Genomic DNA, 16,889 nt, shown 5'->3' on the forward strand with positions numbered 1-16,889 from the left:
CGCTCTGTTGCCCAGACTGGAGTGCAGTGGCGTGATATCGGCTCACTGCAAGCTCCAACTCCTAGGTTCACGCCATTCTTCTGCCTCAGCCTCCCAAGTAGCTAGGATTACAGGCTCCCGCCATCACACCTGCCTAAATTTTTGTATTTTTAGTAGAGATGGGGTTTCACCATGCTGGCCAGGCTGGTCTCAAACTCCTGACTGCAGGTGATCCACCCACCTCAGCCTCCCAAAGTGCTGGGATCACAGGCGTGAGCCACCACACCCGGCCTATAGTATATAGCTTTATAATGAGGAGGTTTCTAGGTTTCTTTGAGATCAGCAATTCTTAGATTAGAGGTTTATATTCTATTAAATAGCAATATATAATCAATTTATACAAATAAATCTGGCCAATGATTTGATTGGTATCTGTAGAAAATGGATCTGGGTCGGGCATGGTGGCTCACACTTGTAATCCCAGCACTTTGGGAGACTGAGGCAGAAAGACCACTTAAGTCTGGGAGTTGTAGACCAGCCTAAGCAACATAGTAAGACGTCATCTCTACAAAAAATAAACAAAATTAGCTGGGCATGGTGGTATACACCTATAGTCTCAGCTACTCAGGAGGCTAAGGTGGGAGGATAGCTTGAGCCTGGGAGGTGCAGTGAACTGAGATCATGCCACTGCACTCCGGTGTGGGTGACAGAGCAAGATCATGTCTCAAAAAAAAGGGGGGGGGGGCGGGGGGGAGCCAGGTGTGACGGCTCACATCTGTAATTCCAACACTTCGGAAGGCTGAGGTGGGGGGAACATCTGAGATCAGGAGTTTGAGACCAGCCTGCCCAACATGGCAAAACCCCATCTCTACTAAAAATACAAAAATTAGCCAGGCATGGTGGTGCACACTTGTAGTCCCAGCCACTCAGGAGTTTGAGGCACAAGAATCACTTGAACCCAGGAGGTGGAGGTTGTAGTAAGCCAAGATAGCACCACTGCGCTCCAGCCTGGGTGACAGAGCAAGACTCTGTCTCAAAAATTAAAATAAATAAATAAAATAACTTTTTAAAAAAGGATCTACAGAAAATTACTATTTTCATCAAAATCCTCTCCTCCAGTTAACAAAAACACCCAGTCTCAATAAGCAAACCTTTAAAGAAAGGGGAATTACTTTGATCACGCAGAGATATAATAGTTATTGGAACTGGCACATACCTTGTTCTTTCACTGGACACTTACTGTGTGCCAACTATGTGCCCGGCCTATGCTAACTGTAGAGTTGGGGAATCCAGTGGTGAGCTAAAAAGGCACAGTATCTACTCTTAGGAAACTTGTAATTTAGCAAACCACCAAAGACTCCTGTTTTCAGACAGGAAAGGTATTAGTTTTCCCTAATTTGGAAATGAAGCAATTAGATTCAGAGTGGTAAATGTGCCCCGAGTCACATAAGTAAGTATTCTCATGGGACAAAGAAGGTAAACACTAAAATTATGGTCTTCTATCTCCTAATACAGTACTTAACCTGCCTGTGTCTGATTACAAAAGAGTTCCTTAACCGTATCTTTTAGGCCTATCCATTGACTCCAAAGCAACAGTGTACTTTCATCTCCAATGAACTACTTTTGTTACAGAGTCAGTCATCAACTAATCTTTTAAGTACTTAAGATATTAGGTATGTAAGGTATTAGAGTAACATTAAAACTTGGTTAAAAACAGAGTAGCATACTAATTTTCTTTTTACATATTCCCACATATTCATTTTAGAATAAAAATAATAAAAGAATCCATTTCCCCTGATTTGCTATTTTAAAACAACACAGGTCAATATAATTAGAATATGGGTTATACTTTCCACAAACGAAAAAAGTACATATAAGTCACTGAGAATTGGCACGGACTCCTATCTCTAATTTCCCCCCCAATTCATCTCTTAAACCATAGCACTCAAATTTATAAATACTTCTCCAACCATGTAGAGAAAGGATCAGCTAAACTTATTCTGTAAAGGCCCACACAGGTAAACTTTTTTTTTTTTTTTTGAGATGGAGTCTCGCTCTGTTGCCCAGACTGGAGTGCAGTGGCGTGATATCGGCTCACTGCAAGCTCCAACTCCTAGGTTCACGCCATTCTTCTGCCTCAGCCTCCCGAGTAGCTGGGACTACAGGTGCCCGCCACCACACCTGGCTAATTTTTTGTATTTTTAGTAGAGACGGGCTTTCACCATGTTAGCCAGGATAGTCTCGATCTCCTGACCTTGTAATCCACCCGCCTCAGCCTCCCAAAGTGCTGGGGTCTCTGCTTTAACTACAGACATGTGTCATGGGGATACATTCTGAGAAATGCATCCTCAGGCAATCTGTCATTGTGCCAACATCACAGACTGTATTTTACAGACCTAGACGGTATAGCCCACTACACACTTAGGCTACATGGAATAGCCTATTGCTCCTAGGTTACAAACCTGCACAGCATGTAATGGTACTGAATACTCAAAGCAACTGTAACACGATGTTAAGTATTTGAGTATCTAAACATATCTTAACATAGAAAAGGTAACAGGTTGTGCCATGATGACCTGATGGCCATGATGTCACCAGGCAATAGGAATTTTTCAGCTCCATTATAATCTCATGGGACCACTGTTGTATATTTGGTCCACCACTGACCATGTAATGCATGACTGTACTTAACTGCTGTTATAGCCTAAAAGCAGTCATACACAACACCTAAAAAATAAGAGTGGCTAATGTTCTAATAAAGCTTTACTCATAAACACTAAAAATTAAATTTCATATAACTTTCACATGTCACAAGTTAGTCTTCTTGAGATTTTTTTTCAACCATTTACAAATGCAAACACTACTCTTAGCTCATGAGTCATACCAAAGCAGGCACCAGGCTGAATAAATTTGGTGGTGTGCAGACCCCAATGAAGGCCTGCTTGTAAATAGGAGCTGCAGTCTGGCTCTTCTTTTACCTCAGTCAATTGATACTTTATACCTAAGGCCTGGCAGGAAATAATTCTTATTTGACTTTCAGTCATTTGCAAATCATCTTCCTTAAACTCAGGAAAAGATAAGTTATGATTCTTACTTTAGAGCACTAGTTTTGAGAAATTTCAGGAATTGCCAAAATACTTTATATCTGGATTTCAATTATTTTTCCCAATGAATAACTTTCTTACTCCTCATAAGAATGAAAATTCTAAAGATAAATAAAAGCTGCCACGTAGCAGATCATTCCCCAATTATTTTTATAATTCCTTGTCCTATGCATCTACCAGGACACTGCAAATCCCAACCCACCATGATTAAGGGAAAAAAACAAAGATAGCATACCTTTGAGCTCAAAATGATGATTGAAGGTATCTAGTGAAACTCGCCAAGTTCTAAAGACTCATTTAAGAGGACTGTAGAATTATCCAAAGGCATCTTACAATGTGATAGAATCACCTTCTGAGCTTCAGCAGCTTTGCGGGAACAAATAAAAATTCTGTAAAAAAACAGCAGTTGCTGAAATAATGCTACCCAAATTTTAAGTAACATTATTATCTCTAGTATTTTTGTCTCATCGACGTATAGAACACTTATTGCGAGCCTCCTCTACGTGCCAAGAATTGGGAATGTGTCAATAAACAGATCAGATCTCATCAACCCCTCTGGGAACTCAGCCTGTAGGGCAACTGTAAATGGGACAAAAAGTTTGAAAAATCACGATGGTGTGAAGGCAAAGCATAATAGAGATACAAACCAGTTTGCTGGGAATTGGTTAGAAAAGTTCTCCTGGGATGGGTGCGGTGGCTCACACCTGTAACCCCAGCACTTTGGGAGGCCGAGGCAGGCGGATCACTTGAGGTCAGGAGTTCAAGATCAGCCTGGCCAATATGGTCAAACCTCATCTCTACTAAAAATACAAAAATTAGCCAGGCATGGTGGCACACATCTATAATCCCAGCTACTGGTGAGGCTGAGGCAGGAGAATAGCTTTAACCCGGGAGACGGAGGTTCCAGTGAGCCGAGATTGCTCCACTGCACTCCAGTCTGGGCGAAACAGCAAGACTCTGTCTCAAAAAAAAAAAAAGTTCTCCTAAAGGAGGAGAATTTAATGCAAGAATGTGTATGATCTAGCCAAATAAAGCAAGAGGGGAGAGGTGAGAAAGAAAATCTTTTGTCCAAAGGGAACAGTGTGTTCAAATGACCAGGCATAGGTGAAAATATGACATTTGTGTGGAAGTAATGTAAGTCCAATGTGGATGCTCAGAATAAAACAGGAAATGAGAAAAGACATTTCCTGAGACAAGATGGGCAAAAAAAGAAAGTAAAAAGTGAAGCAATTTGCCCTGAATCACACAGGGCTAAAGGCAGAGCCCATTTTAAACCCTTACCACTTGTCTGCAATATACTAGCCATTCTGACATTCTGAGCAGGAAGCTAAAAGTTCCTAGAGAGGATTTCAGGGGACTTTTGGAAAAGCCCAAGGAAGAACAGCCCTGGGCCGATAGCTGACCTTGCCATGGATGGATAAAAGAATCAACTGACCATCAAGGGTCCAATGTGCAGAATGAGAAAAAAGTCTCATCACAATTGTCAACTAATAATTAACAATTACTAAGCACTTTACTACGTGTAAAGCCCTGTTTTAAGCACCTGACATGTATTAATTCAATCCTCACAACATCACTATCAAGCAAGTGCTCTCATTATCCTATTTATCTAGTATGATTTTAATGACACAGTGTAATCACAACTATTAATTTTCTTGTACTGACAAAATTCACAGAAATGTCAACAATACTTCTTGACACAATATTGAAAGCACTTTAGTTACTCCTCCATCAGAAAAGTACTGTTTAAATATCAACAAAAAAAGACTTTAGAATATTAATTTGGTTCCTTTAGCTTTTCTAATTTAATACCACTGTTTTAGGTTCACATAAAAAACTGAGGGTAAAGTACAGAGATTTCCCATATACCCCCGACTCCATTAATGCACAGCCTTCCCTATATTCAACATTCCCCACCAGAGTGGCACATTTACTACAACTGACAAACCTACAATGACACATCCTTATCACCCAAAATTTATAGTTAACTTTAGGGTTCACTTGTAGTGCTGTACATTTTATGAATTTAGACAAACATAATGGCATGCATCCACTATCATATCATACAGAACAGTTTCACTGGCCTAAAAACTCTCTGTGCTCCGCATATGCATCCCTCCCCTCACTAACCCCTACACCACACTCATCTTTTTATTACCTCCATAATTTTGCCTATTCCAGAATGTCATAAAGTTGGAATCACACAGTATGTAGCCATTTCAGACATTTAAGATTCCTCCATGTCTTTTCATGGCTTGATAATTTCTTTTTGGCACTGAATGACGTATTTCATTGTCTGAATACACCACAGTTTATCCGCTCACATAATGAAAGACACTTTGGTTGCTTCCAAGTTTTGGCAATTATTTAAAAGGATGCTATAAACTTTCACATAAAGATTTTTGTAGGGACATAAATTTTCAATTCTTTGGTTGCTAGATCATATGGTAAGACTATGTTTAGTTTTGTAAGAACCTGCCAAACTGCCTTTCAATGAGGCTGTACCATTTTGCATTCTAACCAGCAATGAATGAGAGTTCCTATTGCTCCACATCCTCACCAGCACTGGGTGTAGTCAGTATTTTGGATTTTCACCATTCAAATACGTATGTATCTCATTTTAATTTGCATTTCCATGATAACAGATGATATGGTACATCTTTTCATATGCTTCTTGCTGTTTGTACATCTTCTTTGGTAAGGTATCTGTCAGCATACCTGGCCCATTTTTAACTGGTTTGTTGGTTAAAGCTGTTAAGTTTTAAGAGTTCGTTGTGTACTTTGGATAAAAGTCCTTTATCAAATATGTCTTTTGCAAAAATCTTCAAGTCTGTGGTTTGTCTTTTTATTCTTTTGATAAGTACCTTTCACAGAGCAGAAATTATTAATTTTAATTAAATTTAATTTTTTTCTAACATGGAATACATCTTTGATTGGAGGATAAAAACTCGCTGCCAAACCCAAAGTCATCTAGATTTTCTCCTATGTTGTCTTCTAGGAGTTTTATACTTTTACAACTTACATTTAGGTCTATGATCCATTTTGAGTTAATTTTTATGAAGGGTATAAGGTCTGTCAACATTCACTGTTTTGCATGTGGACAGTTGTTCCAGTACCATTTGTTGAAGACTATATTTTCTCCATTGTATTGTCTTCGTTTCTCTGTGAACCATTAGTTGACTATGCAATAATGAATTGCATAACAATATTTCAGGACAGACCGTATAGATGACAGTGGTCCTGTAAGATTATAAGAGAGCTGAAAAATTCCTATTGTCTAGTGACTTTACAGCTGTTGTAGCCATCATAACATTGTAGTGCAAATTACTTTTTAAATACATTTAGTGTAGTCTAAGTGTACAGTGTATATAAAGTCTATAGCAGTGTCCACTAATGTCCTAGGCCTTCACATTCAATCTACGCTCACTCACTGACTCACCCTACGCAACTTCCAGCTCAAAGATCTCCATGGTAAGTATTCTATGTAAAGTATACCGTCATCTTTTATACTGTATGTTTATGTTCCTTTTCTACATTCAGATACACAAACTCTTACTGTTACATTAAAATTATGTATAGTTTCACTACAGTAACATGCTGTACAGTTTAGGAACAATAGGCTGTACCATACAGCCTAGGTGCAGAGCAGGCTATACACCTAAGTTTGTGTAAATATACTCCACGTTATTTGAACAACGACAAAATCATCCAACGATGCATTTCTCATCTCAGAATGTATCTCTTTCATTAAGTGACACATGACTGTACTGATGTGGATCTATTCCCGGGCTCTCTATTCTGTTCCACTGATCTATTAAAACATTTGTCTATGCTGATCTATTAAAATATTTGTCTATGCTTTCACCAATACCACACTGCTTGATGACTGTAGTTGTAAAGTAAGTCTCGAAGTCAGGCAATGTTGGATCTCCAAATTTGTTCTTTTCTTTCAATTTTAAGTTTTCTATTCTGGGTCTTTTGCCTCTCCATATAAACTTATTGGAACCAGTTTGTTGATATCTACAACAAAGTGCAATTTTGACTAGGATTATATTCAGTCTACAAATAAAATTGCGAAGAACTGACATCTTGTTAATACAGTCTTCCTATCCATGAACATGTTACTTAGTTCTTGTTTGATTTCTTTCATCAGAGTTTTGAAGTTTTCTTTGCACATATTTTATATATATTTTATTAAATTTATACCTAAGAATTTATTTCAGGAGATTAATGGTATTGTGTTTTTAATTTCAGAATTCCACTTGTTCACTGCTGGTATATAGGAACATAATCTACTTTTGCATATTAACCTTGTATCCTGCTACCTTGTGCTTCTGGTTCCAGTTTGTCAATTCTTTTGGAGCTTCTAAATAAACAATCATATCATCTTGCAAACAAAATGAGTTTTATTTCTTCTTTCCCAATCAGTATACATTTCATTTCATTTTCTTATCTTATTGCATTAGTTAGAACTTCCACTATGACGCCGAAAAGGAGTGGTAAAACGGGACATCCTTACCCTGTTTCTGATCTTACTGGGAATCTTAAGTTCTAGATTCTCACCATTATGTAAAACATTAGCTATAGTTTTATTCTCACATTCATAAAATACTTTTAATCTTCCATTCATATCCCAATACCAATACCTAATTCAGTGATGCTCTTTACTGCATTTAGGCTGTTATGTCCCCTTGTCTCTTTTTAAAAAATTATTATTTACCATTCTGAGGCACAATTCACACACTATATAACTCAGCCATTTAAAACCTACGATTCAGTGTTTTTTATATTTACAGAGTAAATATAAATGTAATTTATATTTACATTTATATATAATGTAAATTTTATATTTATATAAAATTTATATTTACATTATATATAATGTAAATTTTATATTTACAGAGTTGTGCAACTATCACTACAATCTAACTTTAGAACATTTTTATCCCTCCCCCACTTTGCTGAGCTGTAGATTTTTTCGAAGATGTTCTTTCTCAAGTCGAAGAAGTTCCTCTCTATTCCAAGTTATACAGTTACGGAGAGTTTTTTTTTTTTTTAAATCAAGAATGGGTGCTGGGTTCTGTCAAATGTTTTTTAAACATCTATTGATATCATACAATTGTGTTTTCTTTAGCTAGTCAATGTGACGGATTATATTAATTTCTTACATGCCTTGGATAAATCCCACTTGATCATAGCATATAGTTCATTTTATAAATGTTGAATTTGATTTGCTAATATTTTGTTGGGGATTTTTGCATCTACATTCATAAGAGATCAATTGGTCTACAGTTTTCTTTTCTTGCAGTATCTTTGTCTGGTTTTGGTATTGAAGTAATACTGGCCTCACAGAATGAGTTAGAAAGTATTCCCTCTGCTTCTGTCTTCTCAAAGAGACTGTTAATATTGGCATAATTTCTTCCTTAAATGTTTGGTAGAATTAGAACTCACCAATGAACCCATCTCGGCCTGGTGATTTCTATCTTAAAAGATTATAAATAATTGTTGACTCAATTTAATAGATATAGGCCTATTCAGATTATCTATTTCTTGCATGACTTTTGGCAGATTGCGTCCTTCAAGGAATTGGTTCATTTCATCTAGGTTATCAAATTCGTGGGCACAGAGTTGTTCATAATATTCCTTAATATTTTTAATATAAATGGGAATCTGTTATGATTTCTACTTTCATGTCTTCTATTAGCAATTTGTGTCCTTTTTCCTTAGTCTAGTTGGAAGCACATCAATTTTATTAATCTCTTCAAAGAACCAGCTTTTGGTTTTGTTGATTTTCTGTAAGATTTTTTGTTTTCCACTTCACTGGTTCTGCTGTTTTGTTTGTTTTGAGACGGAATCTTGCTCTGTTGCCCAGGCTGGAGTACAGTGGCAAGATCTCGGCTCACTGCAAGCTCCGCCTCCCGGGTTCAAGTGATTCTCCTGCCTTAGCCTCCCAATGAGCTGGGATTACAGGTGCCCGCCACCATGCCTGGCTAAATTTTTGAATTTTTTGTATTTTTAGTAGAGATGGGGTTTCACTGTATTAGCCAGCATGGTCTTGATCTCCTGACCTCGTGATCTGCCCACCTCTACCTCCCAAAGTGCTGGGATTACAGGCATGAGCCACCACAACCAGCCTCTGCTCTAATTTTTATTGTTTCCTTTCTTCTGCTTACTCTGGATTTAATTTGCTCTACTTTTTGTAGTTTCCTGAGGTAGAAACTTTGGTTTTAGATCTTTACTCTTTTCTAATATACATATTCCACCCTATAAATTTCCCTCTAGGCACTGCGTTTGTTGCATCTCACATATTTGGTTGTTTTCATTTTCATTTAGTTCAAAATATTTTTAGATTTCTCTTGATACATCAGTGTAGTGTGCAAAAAAAGATGAAAATAAAAAAATTTTTAATAATAAATTAAATTTCTTGAGAATCTCTGACCCATGTGTTAAGAGTGTTGTTTAATCTTCAAGTATTTGGGGATTTTCCAGCTCTCTTTCTGTTATTGATTTCTACTTTAATTATATTGTGGTCTGAGAACAGACACTGTCTGATTTCTATTCTTTCAAATTTGTTAAGGTGTTTTATGGCCCAAAATGTTGTCTCTCGTGGTGAGTGTTCCACATAGGCTTGAGAAGAATGTGTATTCTGCTGTTGTTGGATGAAGTAGACTATAGATGTCAATTATATCAAGTTGTTCGACAGCAATGTTGAACTCGTCTATGTCTTGACCGGTTTTCTGTCTGCTAGAACTGTCCATTTCTAACAATGGGATAAAGTCTCCATTATAAGAGCAGATTCATCTGTTTCTCCTTGCAGTTCTGTTTTTGCCTCACATACTTTGATGCTCCACTGTTAGCCGCATAGATGTTTAGGACTACTATCTCTTCTTGGAGAACTGACCCATTTATCATTATTTATGCAATGCCCCTCTTTATTCCAGATAACTTCCTTGCTCTGAAAGCTGCTCTGTCTGAAATTAAAATATAGCTATTCATGCTTTCTTTTGGTTAGTGTTAGCATACTGTATTTTTCCCCATCCATTTTCTTTTAATCTATGTATCTATATTTAAAGTGGTTTTTTTGTAGACAACATAAAGTTAAGCCTGGATTTTTCATCCACTCCGGCACTGTCTTTTAATTGGTGTGCTGAGATCACTAACATTTAAAGTGATCACTGATATAGTTAGATTAGTAGCTACCATATTTGTGATTGCTGTTCTTTATTCCTATTTTAGTCTTCCAGTCTTATTCTGCCTGTTGTAGTTTTACATGATTCTATTTTCTCTCCTTTCTTGGCATACTTTTTCATTTTCTTTTGTTTTTTCACTTTTCTCAGTAGTTGCCCTGGAGTTCACAATATACATTTACAACTAATGTAAGGCTGCTTTCAAGTAACACTAAACCACTTTATGGGTAGTGCAAGTACCACATAATAATCCTAATACCTCCCTCCTATCCTTTGTATCATTCCCGTCATTCACTTTACTTTTACATAAGCACACATAATTGAATATACTGTTGATAATATGATTTTGGACAAACCATCAGTTAAGCCCGTTAATGTGGTGGATCACATTGATTTTTGAATATTTAACCTGCCATGTGTCCCTAGAATAAACTCCATATGATTATTACAGTATAAGATTCTGTTGTCCGGGCGCGGTGGCTCACACCTGTAATCCCAGCACTTTGGGAGGCTGAGGTGGGTGGATCATGAGGTCAGGAGATCGAGACCATCCTGGCTAACATGGTGAAACCCTGTCTCTACTAAAAATACAAAAAATTAGCCGGGTGTGGTGGCACGTGCCTCTAGTCCCAGTTACTTGGGAGGCTGAGGCAGGAGAATCACTTGAACCTGGGAGGCAGAGGTTACAGTGAGCCGAGATCACGCCACTGCACTCCAGCCTGGGCAACAGAGACACTCTGTGTCTCAAAAAAACAACAAAACAAAACAAAACAAAACAAAATGATTATTTTTATATGTTGCTGAATTTTATTTGCTAATATTTAGTTGAGGATTTTTGTGTCTCTATTTACAAATAATATTGGTTAATTTGTTATTCTTGTTCTGCCTTTGGTTGTAGTATCAGGATAATACTTGAAATGTTCCCTTCTCTTCTGTTTTCTAGAAGAGACTGTGTAGATTAGACTCTACAGTGAAACCAACTGAGCCTAGAGATATCTTTTTGGGGAGTTTCAGAATTACAAAATCAATTTCCTTAATGATTATGGGATAGCAGTAGTAGAATGTTGGCTTTGTCATTACTCTTACACATTGATGGTGGGAATATAAATTGATATAAACTTTATAGAGAACATTACATCAGCACTCTTAACAAAATTACAAATGTTTTTACCCTTTGGTACAGAAATATAGGGGTTATAACCAGCATTTAAAAAATGAAACATGGTGGGGGTTGGGAGTCGGACCGCAGGACACCTAGTTATGGTAAAGGGTACTTCCTGAAACTGTTGTTTCAGATATGTGTTTGAGTGTGTATGAGTATACTAGGTCATAACATAAAATATTATTTCTTACTATGAGTTGTGGTCATAGAAGTTTGGGAGCTACTGTTTCAGCTTTAAAAGGATAACCTGAGGCAAAAATCATAAACTGACACTTAGGGAAGAGAGGGTATAATGTCAGGATATGAAGAGAAAGTTAAAGAAAATAAGGCAGATAAGGAGACAAAGCAAACATGAGGTATGACATTACCAAGCTATGTAGAGCCATGAGAAAACTGGCCTATTTGGGGTAAATGCAGAGGAGAGAAGACGGGGAGAATTTATCTGATCAGTGCTAAAGAGACATAAGAGATCCGGCAAAGATTTTCCCATAGGGTATTAATCCCTAAATAAAAATCCCAAATATTTATTGTTTTCCTCATGATACCATCTTTCCTTAAAAGGCTGACTGTAGACATTCACTGTGCCCAGACGTCAAAGAACTGTATCAGTGCTATGGTGTAAATGTTTGTGTCCCTCCAAAATTCTTATGTTAAAACTTAATCCCCAATGTGGTAGTATTAAGACATGGGGCCTCTGGCAGGTAATTAAGTCATGAGGGCTCCACCCTCATCAATGAGATTAGTGCCCCTTATAAAAGGCCCGAGGGAGCTTGTTCCCCTCCCTTTCCATCATGTGAGGACACAGCAAGAAGGCACCAGAATGAGCCTTCACCACGATACTGAATCTGCTGGCAACTTGATCTTGGACTTCCCAGTCTCTAGAACTGTAAATAATAAATTTCTGTTGCTTATTAATTAGTCAGACTAAGATACTTTGTTACAGCAGCCAAATGGACTAAGACAACCGACAAGTTATAAGAGGCAGTTCCAATGCCCTGGAATGACACTGAATCCCAGATCATCAATGAGTATCCTCATGTCAATACATTTTCCTCAAGCTAACCTTATATTCTGCCCCCCATCTAATCCAACACCTTTCAAAACATTCTCATACCTGTTTCCCTGGTTTCTCTAGATGCTTATTATTCAAGTCCAGCAATTTTATTTTGTTTTATTTTTATTTGATAGGGTTTCACTCTGTTGCCCAGGCTGGAGTGCAATGGAACAATCATAACAATCAAACTCATAACAAGTTTGAGTTTGACTACACCCTCAAACTCCTGGGCTCAAGCGATCCTCCCGCCTCAGCCTCTGGAGCAGCTAGAACTACAGGCACACACCACCACGCCCAGCCAATTTTTTAAAAAGTTTTTTGTAAAGACAAGGTCTCACTATGTTGCCCAGGCTGGTCTCGAACTCCTAGCCTCAAGTGGTCCTCCCGCCTTGGCTTCCCACAGCACTGGGATCATAGGTGCGAGTCACTGAGCCTGCAGTCCTGCAATTCTTTTTGTATACAGGATAGTTCTTTCCGGAGCAGGGCTTGTAATTCTCTTATTGGGCTGTGCTAAGACCCTGACTATAGTTATTAACCAGAGGATAACGAGTCATAGTAGAGGCATATCTTAAGAATAAACGTCATTGGACCAGGCGTGGTAGCTCATGCCTGCAATCCCAGCACTTTTGGAGGCCAAGGTGGGCAGATCACCTGAGGTCAGGAGTTCAAGACCAGCCTGACCAACATGGTGAAAATACAAAAATACAAAAAGTAGCTGGCTGTGGTGGCACACACCTACAATTCCAACTACTCAGGAGGCTGAGGCAGGAGAATTGCTTGAATCCGGAAAGCGGAGACTGCAGTGAGCAGAGACTGGCCACTGCACTTCAGCCTGGGGAACAGAGCAAGAATCTGCCTCAAAAAAATAAAATAATAAAATAAAATAAAAAAACGTCATTGAACAAAGCTCCTTCTTTGGATGGGATCACTGCACAGTCTTCAAGCAATGAGGACGGGGGGGTGGTAGGGGGTCTTTCCTCTGCCAGAGGGAAATGGGATGTTTCTCCTTGCCAGGAAGCTTCAGCAGGAATTGTAGGATTAAAAATTCTGAAGTACAGGGATCCACTCTCTCTCTATTAGAGCACTGACTGAGACACAGAAGACCTGTCAAGGTTTGCATATTTAGTCTTCTCTGCAGTTGTATCACCTTAATAATCCGATTCAAGGCCAACATTTTAGCATAGTCTTCCTGAAGCCAACAGGGTAAGATTCTGTTATCCTATAAAACTGTCATAGAAGCCCTCTGGGTTCCAGAGTACGCCTTACATTGGCAATTAGTTGTGCTAAATCTAACTACCTTTTTAAGGCCACCGAATCATCAAAAGCAACAATCTCGTATCACAATCCTTAAAATTATCACTGCCCCCACACCAATCAAGTGAAGTATCTGTTTTCTCCCAACACCCTGACTTCTATAAGCCTTGCTCCCATTAATTACAGATGAAAGTTTTAGGATTATGATGCCAACTGTATCCAAGGGTCATCAACACCTCATTTACTAACAGCAATAGTTTTCCCTACTGTGCAGATGAACTGGTGAAAATTCAACTCCTAAAATATCATTATGAGGATCTGCTTTTATAGTATGAAAACAGAAAACAACACCTAGAAAACAACACCTGAGGCAAAACAGACTGTTGACACAGGTATCCTACTGCTTCAAATTTATATTAATTTTACAATATATATTTAAAATAAACAAATCTACAGTAGACATAAAGGGTTTTTCTCCCTCCAAAGTATTTTTAATACTAAGGTTCAGTTCTAAGGAAACAAAGTGAGGTAATGTTAAACTCATACAAGCTACAAATTTTAGAGGCATTTTAAATACTCTTTCTCCCTTACTCCTTCAAAATTTTCCCAATTCTGTGACTGGAATTAATCTTCATAAATTCCTCTTCCCATCCCCTGCCTCCAGCACCAGCCCTCTTGAATCCATCTCTTGCTTTATATCAGAAGACTCTAACATTCATATTTGATCATGTCACTCAAACTCCCTGAGATATAAAAATTGCTCCCTATAACAACTCCTTTGTGAACTCCAGATTTAGTCCCCAAGGTTCAGCATTATCTCTTCCGAGTCTCTCATGATTTAACCCTTTCCATTTACTTGCTATTCACTACATACATCAAATTTTGTTACACCTCCAAGTTTATGCTCACTGTTTCTTCAGTCTACAATATTTTTACAGATATTCTCTTACAAAAGTACAACTTTAACACTGGTAAAACAGTTTCTTTCTAAAATGTACTAGAAAAAAATTCAATTTTAAATGGAACTACAGTAATTTGTGTCCCTTAATTTATCTGTCACATAAATTCAAACTTCTATTTTTTTGTGTGTTTTTTTGAGATGGAGTTTTGCTCTTGTTGCCAGAGCTGGAGTGCAATGGCATGATCTCAGCTCACTGCAACCCACACTTCCCAGATTCAAGCGATTCTCTTGCCTCAGCCTCCCAAGCAGCTGGGATTACAGGCATGCGCCACCACGCGTCGCTAATTTTTTGTATTTAGTAGAGATGGGGTTTCACCATGTTAGGCTAGTCTTGAACTCCTGACCTCAGGTGATCCACCCACCTCAGCCTCCCAAAGTGCTGGGAATGCACGCATGTGCCAACATGCCGGGCTCAAATTTCTATGTTTTACAAAGCTCACTTATACATTTTAGATGTGTGCTGGTGCTCTCCAAATTCTGATTCTTGCTACTGTTATATTGTAGTGGTAATGCCTCATGAATTACTGGCCTTTACAAGTATGCAAAGGAAATGGGCCTCTCAGACTCAGACATACTTGAGCAAATTATTCACTTTGCTTGAATTTCAGTTTCCTCACCTCTGAATTCTCTCTAAATACATCTATACATCTATGGATGCTATGCAATTTTTATTAATATCTTATATTGATTTATTTCCATATGGTATGCATATATGAGTGTGTATGTAACTAGACAAACTGATCTTAGTATTTATGTGGAAGAGCAAAAGGCTAAGAATAGCTACAGTAATTTGAAGAAGAAAACGGAGAAAGTAGTCCTACAAATAATCAAGCCTTATAATATGGGTCTTTCAAAACAAAGATAGAGAGAAGATCAGAAATAGAGTTATACATACACTAAAAAGGCAGCATTATAAACAAAGAGGGAAAGAATGGACTATCCATTAATGGTACAGAGACAACAGGTACCCAAATAGGGCAAAAAGTTATAGTGGATTTCTTTCTTACCACACGAAAACAAATTCCAAGTGCGTCAGACCCAAATATGAAGGCAAAACAGAAATTTTTAGAAGAAAACACACAATACCTTCATATGTATAGAGTAGAAAATAACTTTTTAAAACTATCATAAACCTTAAAGGAAAACAAGCCAAACACAAACTTTAAAAAATATATATATTTGGCTTCATTCTAATTAAATCTAATTTAATGTTTATTTTTAACTTTTCTAATTACCAAAATATCCCATAAACAAATGAAAAGACAAATCAGACTGAGAAAATACACCACAGATTAGTATCCGAAGTTCTAACAAGATACTACATATCAGTAAGAAAAAAAGATAAAAGATGTGAACCAGTAATAAACTATGTTTTTTTTTGTTCTTTTTGTTTTTAAAAAGAAGCATAAAGAACCAATAAATGTAAGAAAACATGCTAAACCTCATGAACAGAATAAGTAGTTGGAAAAATAGGTAACTTAAACAGGTATCTTACCCCTTAAAGAATAATAAGATTAACAGCCATACATTCTTCACCTAGATTCATCAACTGTTAACAATCTGCCACATCTGTACACTTTCCACCATACATATGTATTTGTGAATGCACTTTCCCTCTCTCATATATATGTATGCATCTCCATATACAATATACAAATATGCACATGTACATACGGGCAGATCATGAGGTCAAGAGATCGATATCACCCTGGCTAAGATAGTGAAACCCCGTCTCTACTAAAAATACAAAAAAAAATTAGCCAGGCATGGTGGCGGACACCTGTAGTCTCAGCTACTGGGGAGGCTGAGGCAGGAGAATGGCGTGAACCCAGGAGGCGGAACTTGCAGTGAGCCGAGATCGCACCACTGCACTACAGCCTGGGTGACAGAGCAAGATTCTGACTCAAAAAGACAACCGAGCAAACATAAAACTCTCACTTGTGACCAAAGAGTAACTAGAGTATCGAGTCAACCCTCAGGGTACAGAACAGTCATCACTATTTACACCTTCTTGGTCCAACGGACCCTTTATGTTTTCAAGTCACTTTATGAATTATTTATACGAGAATAAAGAGATAATAAAAAAAATTACTGACACTTAAAAATTAAACATATCACAACCAAATTTTTATTCCCTTTTTTGAGGCTTTGAAAATGTATCTACATGACATGGTAATGTCCTCTGAAT

The 16,889-nt window shown here is 37.7% G+C and overlaps 1 protein-coding gene across 1 annotated transcript in view; it reads right to left on the minus strand.

Annotated features, from left to right (window-relative positions):
• Positions 1-16,889, minus strand: part of CLOCK (clock circadian regulator) — a 116,125-nt gene that overhangs the window by 81,474 nt on the left and 17,762 nt on the right. The window contains exon 2 of the mRNA XM_011992501.1: positions 3,319-3,472. The gene's annotated coding sequence lies outside the window, so the exon portion shown is untranslated. The remainder of the gene's footprint in view (positions 1-3,318; positions 3,473-16,889) is intronic.

This window comes from Mandrillus leucophaeus, unplaced genomic scaffold, assembly GCF_000951045.1.
Source record: "Mandrillus leucophaeus isolate KB7577 unplaced genomic scaffold, Mleu.le_1.0 Scaffold412, whole genome shotgun sequence".
NCBI classification, from domain to species: domain Eukaryota; kingdom Metazoa; phylum Chordata; class Mammalia; order Primates; family Cercopithecidae; genus Mandrillus; species Mandrillus leucophaeus.